This window comes from Pongo pygmaeus, chromosome 19, assembly GCF_028885625.2.
Source record: "Pongo pygmaeus isolate AG05252 chromosome 19, NHGRI_mPonPyg2-v2.0_pri, whole genome shotgun sequence".
Taxonomy (NCBI): Eukaryota; Metazoa; Chordata; class Mammalia; order Primates; family Hominidae; genus Pongo; species Pongo pygmaeus.
This window is the reverse complement of record NC_072392.2, coordinates 12424376-12436386: the sequence shown is the minus strand read 5'-3', so window position 1 is coordinate 12436386 and position 12011 is coordinate 12424376.

Genomic DNA, 12011 nt, shown 5'->3' with positions numbered 1-12011 from the left:
ACAGATTGGGAGCAAATATTTGCAAAAGACACATCCAATAAAGGACTCATATAAAATATACAAAGATCTCTTAAAACTCAACAATAAGAAAACAAACAACCTGAATGAAAAATGAGCAGATCTAAACAGACACCTGACCAAAGAAGATACACAGGTGGCAAATAAGCATATGAAAAGATACTCCATAACATGTCATCAGGGGATTGCAAATTAAAACAACGAGACACAAATATGCACGTATTAGAATGGCCAAAATCCAAAACACTGACAGCATCAAATGCTGGTGAGGATGTGGAATAACAGAAACTCTCATCTGCTTCTAGTGAGAATGTAAAATGGCACAGCCACTTTGGAAGACAGTTTGGTAGTTTCTTACAAAACTAAACAAAACATACTCATATCATACAACCCAACAATCATGCTCCTTGTTATCAACCCAGGTGAAAACATTGTCTCCACAAAAATCTGTACGTGGATGTTTATAGAAGCTTTATTCATAATTGCCAAAACTTGAAAGTAACCAATATGTCCCTCAGTAAGTGACTAGATAAATAAACTGTGGAACATTTGATGCATGGCAGGCAAGTCCTAATTGGGGCTTGGCCTCGGAGGGTTCTTGGTGTCACTTAGGTAAAAATTCAAGAACAAGCTGATGGTAGAAGGAAACAGCTTTATTAAGGTGGCAGTGTTATAGCTCTGTGACTGCTCCTGCAGAGAAGAACCACTCCCTACACAGTGTATCAAGAGCAGCAGCTCAGGGGCAGCTGTGCAGTCAGCTTTATATCTACTTTTAATTACATGTAAATTAAGGGGCCTATTATGCAGAAATTTCCAGAAAGAAAAAAGGAGGACATAACTTCCAGATAATCAAGTCATTGCCATGGAAAGGGGAGGTAACTTCTGGGTGTTGCCATAGCAATGATAAACTGACGTGGCACTGGTGGGCATGTCTTATGGACAGGTACTTTCACTTCTTCCATTTCAGCTGGTCCTCAATCTGGTCTGGAGTCTGAGCCTCACCACTAGAGTTGAGTCCCACCTTTTACCTCACATCCAGACAATGAAATATTATTCGGTGCTAAAAAAAAAAAAGCTATCAAGCCATGGAAATAAATGGTGGAAACTTAAATGCATATTACTAAGTGAAAGAAGTCAGTCTGGGCTGGGCGCACTGCCTCATGCCTGTAATCCCAGCACTTTGGGAGGCCAAGGCAGGTGGATCACCTGAGGTCAGGAGTTCAAGACCAGCCTGGCCAACATGGCAAAATCCCATCTCTACTAAAAAAAAAAATACAAAAATTAGCCAGGTGTGGTGGCCAGCACCTGTAATCCCAGCTACTCGGGAGGCTGAGGCAGGGAGAACTGCTTGAACTCAGGAGGCAGAGGTTGCAGTGAGCCGAGATCCCACCATTGCACTCCAGCCTGGGTGACAGAGGGAGATTCTGTCTCAAAAAAAAAAAGTCTGAAAAGACTAAATATTTTATGATTCCAACCACATGATATTCTGGAAAAGGCAAAACTATGGAGAAAGTAAAAAGATCAGTGCTTGCCAAGGGTTGGGCGAGGGTGTCAAATAGGTGGAGCACAGAGGATTTTTAGGACAGAGAAACTACTCTTTGTGATACTGTAATTGTAGATACATATTATGCACTTGTCCAAACCCACAAAATGTATAACACCAGGAGTGAACCCCAATGTAAACTCTGAACTTTGGGTGATTATGATGTGTCAAAAAATTGTCAATAAATTGTAACAAACGTACCACTCTGGTGGATATTGGTAATGGAGGAAGCTACGTATGTGTGGGGGCAGGTAGTATATGGGAAATCTCTGTATCTTCTGCTCAATTTTGCTGTGACCTAAATCTCTTCCAACAAATAAAATCTATTAAAAAATGAATATATGTCTTAGAGGTTAAATGGCTTAGTTAAGGCCATACAAAAGAATGCCTTGCATACGGTGGATAATAAATGTTGAATAAATGAGGGAAAGCATATGTATATTAATGAAAAAGCAAAATGATGAAAGCCAGGTTGCAAATACAGGTAACCTGACACTTGACATAGGGTTCTTTGTGTTTACATCATACCCCCTTTCAGCTCTCCTCTCACCCCTGCCCCCAGCCAGACCTCTAAAAATTATCTTCTACCCCACACCCCCAGGAAAGTGTCTGGGTTTTTCTTCTCTGTGTTTTAAAATAGTTTGTATTTCTAAGTTCTGGAACAACAGATAGCGGGCAATCATCATTGTACTAAAACACCACCGCGCGCACACACACATACACACGTGTATGTGCACAAATCATTTTGTGTTGCTATAACAGAATACCTGAGACTTGGCAATTTATAAAGAAAAGAAGCTTATTTAGCACATGGTTCTGCAGGCTGCAAAGTTCAGAATTGGTCAGCTGCGTCTGACAGTTTCCAGTGAGGACCTCATGCCACATCAAAAGATGGAGGAGAAACAGAAGGGGAACCAAGTGTGTAGAAAGAGATGGCACAAAGGAAGCTGACTCACTTTATAACAACCCACTCTCTTAAGAACTAACCCAATTTCATAAGAAAAACATTAATTCATCTTAAAGACCCTACCTCCAACACTGCTACACTGGGGACCAAGCCTCAAAATGAGTTTTGGCAGAGCCAAATTATATTCAAACCACAGAACCACAAATGTATAATTAGGTCACAGCTATGGCATAAGGTAGTTGAAAGAAATAATAATCCATGTAATTTGGACTAAAAGAACTTCTAAGGAAAAAACCACGATTAAGAATGTCCAAGCCCACAGACTGTTTTTATTTTGAATTTTTTCCACTTCGGCAGTGATGCTAGGTTTCCAGAGATGCTACTGTCCTAAAGAGGGTTACCTGTGGTCCCTGGGGCTCAACTGAGAATCCAGAAGACTGAAGAAATTAAAAATGGAGAGAGAAATGGAGAGAGAGAGAGAGAGAGAATGAATAAAGAGAGGGAGAGACAACAGAGAGCATTTGAGTGAAAATGCCTCAAGTACCAAGAAGAACACAGAGAGTGAAAAATTCCTCATCTATGAGAATCAAAAACTGCACATGAGCCAAATACATCTGTTGAATGTTCCAAGTGACAAAATGCAGCTCACAGAGAGCATGCACTGAATCATTTTAAAAATTCTTAAGAAACTTAACAAGTACATCTAGGCACAGCTCAAGAATGCACTTGGCTGGCTCATGGAAACATCCTGGGGATGTGATTCAAACGGCTTGGAAAATGCAGCCTCCTTGCTTGGATAATTCACCAGTGGAGGGGACAGCAGGCAGTCAAGGTAACCGTAATTGGGAGTTTCTTGGGATCAGATAAAATCCTCCAAGTTGTGCCTTCATTGAAGTATCAACACACTTGGGTAATGGCCTGTGAGGGGGAAGAATAGAGGAAGCAAATGTGGATTCTTTTCTTTTACATTTTTAATTTATTTTTAGTGGATAATATAGTCATGTTTCAAAAATTTAAAAACACAAAGCAACACAATGTAAAAATATCCCATGGTGAAAAGTATACCCCCAGCTCTTCTCCTAATCACCCAATTCCCTTCCTAGAGTTACGGATCAATTCCTAGTATATTCATCCTCACATATTTTTATGCAAATGCAAGCAAATAAAGGAATAATAAAAATTGTATTAATTTTTCCTCCTTTCAATTCAAATAGAAACCTACTATTCAAACTATGATGCACCTTGCCTTTTTCAGTTGAAATAGAGCTTGAGATCAAACTTTAATATTGGACACATGTGGAAACCAATGAAGTAACTCTATCTCAAATTGCTGTCATTTAAGTGCAGAGAATGAAAAAAAGGATGAATTCAAGTACCTTGTGAACCCAGTATATTCTGACTCTATACCCTTGGTGTGATATGTTTTAAAGATAAAAGGAACTATAAAGAAACCTGAATTTTTCTTAGTTTATTTGTTGTTTGGTAATGGTATGGGGGTAGTTATTCTTAAACTATTTTGACTGTATTACAGAACAGAGAAAAATAAATTTGGAAAATTGAATATGGTCAGGAATCAAGGGCTCTTATATGAGAGAAGGGAAATTTTCAAATGGGTGAGGTAACAGTGAACCTTGTGTTGATGAATTAAAGTGAAGAATATAAACTAGCTCTATGCACAGACAAGGTCCAGGACTGTGTCCATGCTAGATGTAATGAGTATACCTTATGAGTGCTTAGATCTTCGTTTCTAAACTCTCTTATTCACTAAAAGGGGTTAGGAAATCTCGGGGAAATGGCTGTTTCTAGGTCAAAAGCAAAGAAAGTAAAAAGTGGTCTTGGAACATTTTATTATTGTGTCGGAAAGTAGGGAAATACTCAAAGACTGATACACACATTCTAAGGTACACAGGAGCCAGTTGAAGGGGCTTCTGATGATCAGATGTGGAGTAATTACAGACTCCAAAATATAATAATGGATATTAAACGTTTAAAATCAATTAATGTATAAAGTCAAAAAAGGGAGAGAGTAGGACTCTTCTTTCAGAAGAACACCAAATAATAAAATTAGAAAGGTTAGATTTAGAAAATGACTATTTTTCCATATCCATTGTACTAATTAATTAATTAAGGCAAGAATTAACAGAGACTGGAGGCTATAAGGTCAAAGGGCTGGTCCAAATCTAAGATCTTATCATTCAAGTTGGTAATTTTTTACAAATTTCCTTGAAGTAGCAATCAGACTCTATTGAGTGAAATGTTAACATACTTAATGTGGTCTCAAAACACACCTCAGATGACGTATTAGTTTGCCAGGGCTGCTGTAACAAAATGCCATAGACTGGGTCACTTAAACAACAGAAGTTTGTTTTCTCACAGTTCTGGAGGACAGAAGTTCAAGATGGAGGTGCCAATAGGGTTGACTCCTTCTGACCCCTCTTTCCTTAGCAAAGCAGTTGTCCATCCTCTTCCCACCTCTCCCCATGGTCATCCCTCAGGGGCACATGTCCCTGGTATCTCTTGTGGGTTCAAATTTCCTCTCCTTATAAGGACACCAGTCAGATTGGTTTAGAGCCCACCTATATAACCTCATTTAACTTTAATTACCATTTTTAAGACTCTGTCTCCAAACACAGTCATGTTCTGAGGTACTGGAGATGAGGGCTTCAGCATGCAAAGTTTGGGGGGACAAAATTTAGTTCATAATAGACGTCTTCCTGAATACAAAGAGAATTACAATGGAAAAGTCTGGCAGACACCACCTGAACCAAATAAGCATTAGCATTGTCAAGAGCATGTCTGTCATATTTTTCACAAAAATGTTTCATTTGAATCCGGTTGTGAGGAAACAATCAGATAAATCCTGATTATAAAAATTTCTACTAGACAAGTTGCTGGTATGCCTCAAAAAGATCATTATTACGAAAGACAGAAAAAGCCAGGTGGACCAAACTAGACAAATGGAAGCTAAAGAGACATGGTAATCAAATTCTAAACCCTGGATCTGGGAAAAAAAAGCCATAAATATTTTTGTGATAACTAAGACAATCTGAACTGTATTTAATGATACTATTATTTCAATGCTAAGCTTCTTTAGGATGGTGCTGTGGCTTTTTATTTTGAACTGTATTTAGTGATACTATTGTTTCCATGCTAAGTTTCTTTAGTATGGTGCTGGAGCTCTGTATTTAGGGATGAAGGCCATGATGTCTAACATTTATTTTTCAATAGTTCCACAAAATGTGTCTATAATTAACAATTACTGAGTTTAGATGAAAAGTATGTATTTATAATATTTATAATAGCAATTCTACAACTTTTTTGTATATTGGAAATTTTCCAAATGTAAAGTTAGGGGAGAAAGAAAGAGATAAAAAAGGAAGAAAGAAGGGAGGGAGAGAGGGAGGAAGAAAAAGATAGAAAGAGAATATCATCTTTTGGAAATAACTCTCTAAAGTCTCTATCATACATAAGATGTGAATGGGTTCTGATTTACACCTACATTTTTTTCATTATGTGGATAGCAGTTCTCTATTACTGAATAGTTTATGTTTAATCTTTTTTTTTACTACAAACAATGGTGTAAAATAATTCTGTACATGAATCTTTGAGCATGTGCAAGTATATCTTTAGGATAAATTCCTAGAAGAGGAATTTCTGAAGTTATTTCTTGATAACTGTACGGGAACGCTGAATTCCTAGGCAAAAGAGTTATTTTTTCAATTAACTGATGTTCTAAATCAATGTAAAACAAGCTAGTTTTAAAAGCAAGCCTTCTTAATTTGCAGTGAGGAGCTGCTTTCTTTACCTTAAAGGTTTAATTCAAGGCTTGAATTATTCAACTTTAAATGCAAAACATCTAGCATAGTGTGTTATACAAAATGAACATAAGCATTCATCAAATGTGTTTGAATGAATGAGTGAATGAATGAATGAAAGCTTCTAGACACCAAGAGCATTAACTGTGGAACTATAAAATAAACATATCCTCCCATCCCACATTCCAAAGAGGCTGTGAGAATCTTAATGGCATCTCACTATAACACACTCACAAATTAGATGCTGAGACACATGTTCCATGGACCTCATCCAAGTCACCAAAATGACTTCCTTATAACGGACTCTCAAGACAGAATTATAGTGTAGCAGTTGGGAATTTAAAGTTTATAAAACACTGAATTCTCCAGCTCCTTGCCCACTCCCTGCTGCTGCTGTTTTTCTGTCTCCTGGTTTCTAATTTCTCCATCACTTTGCTCCACATCAAAACTATTTAGAGGGAATGGCAGATTTAGATTTCAGTCCAGCCTGAGTCCATTGAGGATAGACAATTAAGGGACCTTGAGCCAAGTCCCTTTATCTCTCCAAGTTTCCATTTTATCATCTGTAAAATAGAGGGGTTGAAACACTAATATTTCTTCCCACATTCTGTAGTTCTTTGGAGAATTTATGTTCTCAATCACACTATGAGTGGTATAATAACAACAACCACATATAAAAAGGGAACAAAATTTGCCTTAAAATGTCAACAAACATAGTGCAGCAAGGTTATTACACACATCAGAGGAGGAAGGTTTTCGTAAGTCAAGTTCCCAAATGAGCTTCTTCTTTGTCTAGTTTTAGTCATTCTGCAGGGAAGTGGGTGGCATACAAGTCTTGAGTATAAACCAGATCCCAAATTCAGAGGTCCATTGTAAGATTGCAATATGCCATCAGGAGCATGTATAAATCATTGTTTGTTGAGGGTTTGCCATCTACAAGTGTTTTAAGTGTTAATGCAGACTAGAAAACTTTCTGAACACAACCTCCAATTCGTGGTGTGTGATCCTGTCTGAGTGAGCCATCTAAGAAATTAGAGACAACAATGACTCACTTACTTGCTTCTCAAAATTTATTCCCCTGGTGGGAGCTATTTATTATCTATCAACCCTTAGTCAGGTATCCTTAACACTAAAGTTACGCACCCCCGCCTGGGCCAAGACAGTTTGTCTCAAGTAATCACACACTACGGTGTTCATATTTTAAAAGAAGAATTAAAAATTGATTTCTGGAGTAGAAGATCCAAAGTAATAAGGAGGTTGAGAAGTCATCTTTTCCCAAGAACATTTCAAGGTCTGGCATGTTTAATTCAAAAAGAGAGATTAAAGAAGGAAGATGCTAGTTGTTTAAAAATACACAAAGAGCTATAAACAAGTAGTGGCTTCCATCAACAGGTGGAAGATACATGGAACTTCTTTTTTTATTAATCTGGAGAGCAAAATGTCAGGAGGTAAAGTTTTCAGAGTGGCAGATCTTGGTTGGTTTGATGAAGGACTAATGATCTAATTAGAGCACCATCAGAATGATGATCTTCTAATAAAAAGATATCCCTAATAATAAACTTTCTGTGACTTATCAAGTTCCAAAACAAGTAAGAAATTCAAAAAAATGTCTGATAGCAATTTTCAGGGATGAAAAATTGAAAGTAATTCTCTCTGGATGAGAGACTTGAAGTTAGTAAATTCTAAGAGTTGGTCCAAAGTCAAGATCCTACAATACTAGTAAGTAATTTTTGACAAATCTCTATGAAGTAATAAGATTTTAATATTTTATTTTCATAAAAATGGATAAAAAATAGAATTTATTGTTAGATTTTTCAAATTAAGAAAAAAAGGAGAATGTGATAATCCATGAAGAAAATTAAAAATAATAAAATAAGAATACAAAATTTATGGTCATGCAAATGTATCTTAGCAAAAACAATGTGTAAAGGTATATCAAAGATAAAAAAGATCCAGTATTTACAAAAATGTAAATATTGCACAGAAAGCTGCAATATTATGACTTACTGAAAACTGAAGGCTATTTTTTCCAAGTATTCAAAATACAAATTTTATTTTAAAAGAATTTAAAACTTTTACAAATCTCAAAGTAGCAGAAAAGTAAATAAAAGGAAAGCATTAAAGCAATGAGACAAGAAAAGGAAATTAGAAGGTATATATATACTGGAAATGAAGAAGTACAGCATTTTGTTCACTAATGACATGATTACCTTTGCAGAAAATCCAAAAGAGCTGACAAAAGACCTCTTGGAACTAATAAACAATTATAGTAAATTTGCAGGATCAAGATTAATATACAAAATTCAAGCACTTTTCTAAATACCAGCAATGAAAAAGTGGAATCTGAAATCTAAAATATAATACCATGAGCAAGATTGCAGAATAAGAAGCCCTGGATCCTCCTCCCAACCCCCATGAATACACTAATGCAATAACAATTCACAGACAGATTCCCTTTTTTAGGAATCCAGAAACTAGTTAAAAGCTCCTGCACCCTTGGTGAGTGCAGCTATGCTGAAGTTGATAGAAAAATGTGAGATATCTTCTTGCCACAATTCTTACCCTCAGCAAAATGGCATACATTTGGGACAAAGCCTTCCAGGTCTCAGCTTCTCCCTGGTAAAGGAAAATGGTGTATTACACATCCAACACCCCAACTTTCAGGGGACTATCCAGAAGACTGGCTTCTGTCTAGCCTGTTTCAGGGCACCGAGGAGACATAGGACATAGGATAGTCTATCTGCCCAAAGCCAGTAAGAACAAAGATCGTGTTTTGGGCTGGCAGTTACCAAAATCACTCTCCCTAGCTCAGCAGAGTTAGGAGTAAAAGAACTTCAGTTCCCGCCTTCTCCCTGGGAAAGGAAAGAGAGGTACCCCATGTTTAACAACATGGCTTTTCTGAGGGCTAGCCAGGTAACCATTTCTGTCTAGCCTGTGTTAGAGTGCTGACAGGACATGGCATACTCTAGCCACCCAGAATCAAGAAGACTAGAGATAATGATTGAGGCTGGCAGATGCCATAGCCACTCCCTCCAGCTTAGCACAGAATGAGCAGATAAAAACCTCAGCTCCTAGCTTCTGCCTGGGGAGGAAAAGAGGTACACTGTGCATCTAAATACCCAACTATCTGGGGACTGCTTGAGGAATTGGCTTTTGTTTCAGAGCACTAATTAGATTTGGCATATTCTAAAAATCTGAAGGCCACAAGAAAGAAAGCAGGAGGGACTAGCAAAAAGGTTTGAGAGATCTCCAGAATCTCTGATCAGGCTGATTGGTAGTCTTCTCCAGGACAAGGCCAGTTTGTGAAGATTAGGAGAGGATGCTGTTTTGTCTAATGTGCAGACACCAACACAGAGTATTAAGGAAAATGAAGAAACATAGAAATATTCTTCAAATAAATGAACAAGATAACTTCAGAAACTGATCCTCATGACATAGAGATATATGTATTTTTTTGACAGAAAATTCAAAGTAACCATCCTAAGGATGCTCATCAAGGTCAGGAGAGCAATATGTGAACAAAATGAGAATTTTAAAAAGGAGATAGAAAACTTTAAAAAGTACCAAACAGAAATCATGGGGCTGAAGAATACAATAACTGAACTAAAAAATTCACTGGAGGAATTCAACACTGGATTAGACTGAATAGAAGAAAGGATCAGCAAAGTTGAAAACAGGTCATTGGGAATTATTCAGTCAGAGGAGAAAAATGAAAAGATGAAGAGAATGAAGGAAGTCTGAAACGTATGGGACATCGTCAAACAGATTAATATAAGTTTGAGTGAGAGAGAGAGAACGAGAGAGACACTAAAAAGCTTGCTCAAATAAATAATGACTGAAACTTTCCTAATCTTGGGAAGAGAATGAACATGCAGATCCTTGAAGTCCAAAATACCCCCAAAAAATTGAACCCAAAGAAATCCACACTGAAACATTATAATCAAATTGTCAAAACTCAAAAATTTGAATTTTGAAGGCAGCAAGAGAAAAGGGACCTGTTAAGTACAAGGGAATGCCCACATGACTATGTGCATATTTTTTAGCAGAAACCTTGCAGGCTAGAAGGAAATGAGATAATTATTTGAAGTGCTAGGGGAAAAATGCCAATCAATAATACTATACCTGGCAAAACTGTTCTTCAAAAATGAAGGAGAGATAGGCTTTCCCAGAGAATCAAAAGCAGAGGGAGTACATCACCACAAGACCTGCCTTAGAAGAAATGCTAAAGGGAGTTGCTCAAGTTAAAAAAGAAGGACACTAAAAAGCAACACAATAGCTTCAGAACATCTAAAATTTGATGAGAAAGGTAAATTCATAAACGAATACAGAATACTATATTATTGTAATGGTGGTGGGTAACTGAATTCTGATATAAAAATTAAAGCTAAAAGCATTAAGATAACTATAAATAAAACATATATTAATGGATACACAATACAAATAGATGTAAATTATAATATCAATAATACAAAGTGTGAGGGATGAGAGGTAAAAGTGTAGAGTTTTGGTACACAATTAAAGTTGTTATCAGCTTAAAATACACTGTTATAACTGTAAGTTACCAAAAAAGCAAAAATACCTATGAGAGTTACACAAAAAGGAATAAAGAATAAAATACACAAGAAGACTGCAACAGATGCAAAGAGGAACAAAAGAACAAGATAGACAAAAAGCAGTTATCAGAATGGCAACTGTAAATCCTTTCCTTTCACTAATTATTTTAAATGTAAATGAGTAAAGTCCCCCAACCAAAAGACACAGAGTGGCTGAATGGATAATAAAACAAAATCCATCTACAGTTTGTTTACAAGAAACTTACCTTCTATTTAAGGACACACATAGGCTGAAAGTGAAGAGGTGGAAAAAGATATTCCATTCAAACAGAACCCAAAAGAGAGCAGTGTGGCTATACTTAATACCAGCCAAAATAGACTCTAAGTCAAAAACTGTCACAAAAGATACAGAGGGACTTTATACAATGAAGAATCATCAGTTCGACAGGAACATTTACAATTATAAATATATATTTACCCAATAGGAAAGTATGTAAATATATAAAGCAAATACTGATAAAACTGAAGGGAGAAATAGATAGCAATATAGTAATAGTTGGAGATTTCGATATTCCATTTTCAATAATGAACAAATCAACTAGACAGAAAATCAACTAAAAAACAGTGGACTGAACAACACTACAGACCAAATGGACCTAACAGACATATAGAATATTCCACCCACCAGCAGCAGCACTTCTTAAGTGCACATGAAACCCTCTCCAGGATAGAGCACATTTTAGATTACAAAACAGGTTTTAACACATTTTAAAAGACTAAAATCCGGTCAAGTATCTTTTCTGACTAAAATGGAATCCAGCTAGAAATCACTGATTTCTTTCTAGCTTCTAGAAATCATGTGAATGAAAGCGAGAAAATGTACACATGTGGAAAGCAGGCAATACACTTTCAAGCAACCAATGGATCAAAGAGGAAATCAAAAAGGAAATTAGAAAATATCTTTTAAAAATAAAACTGAAAATACAATATTCCAAAATTGATAGGCTCCTTCAAAAACATTACTAAGTGAGAAATTTATAGGGATAAATTCCCATATTAAAAAAGAAGAACGATCTAAAATAAACAGCCTAACTTTTTACCACAAGGAACTAGAAAAAAAAACAACCACTAAGCCTGAAGTTAGCAAAAGGAAGAAAACAATAAATACAGTAATA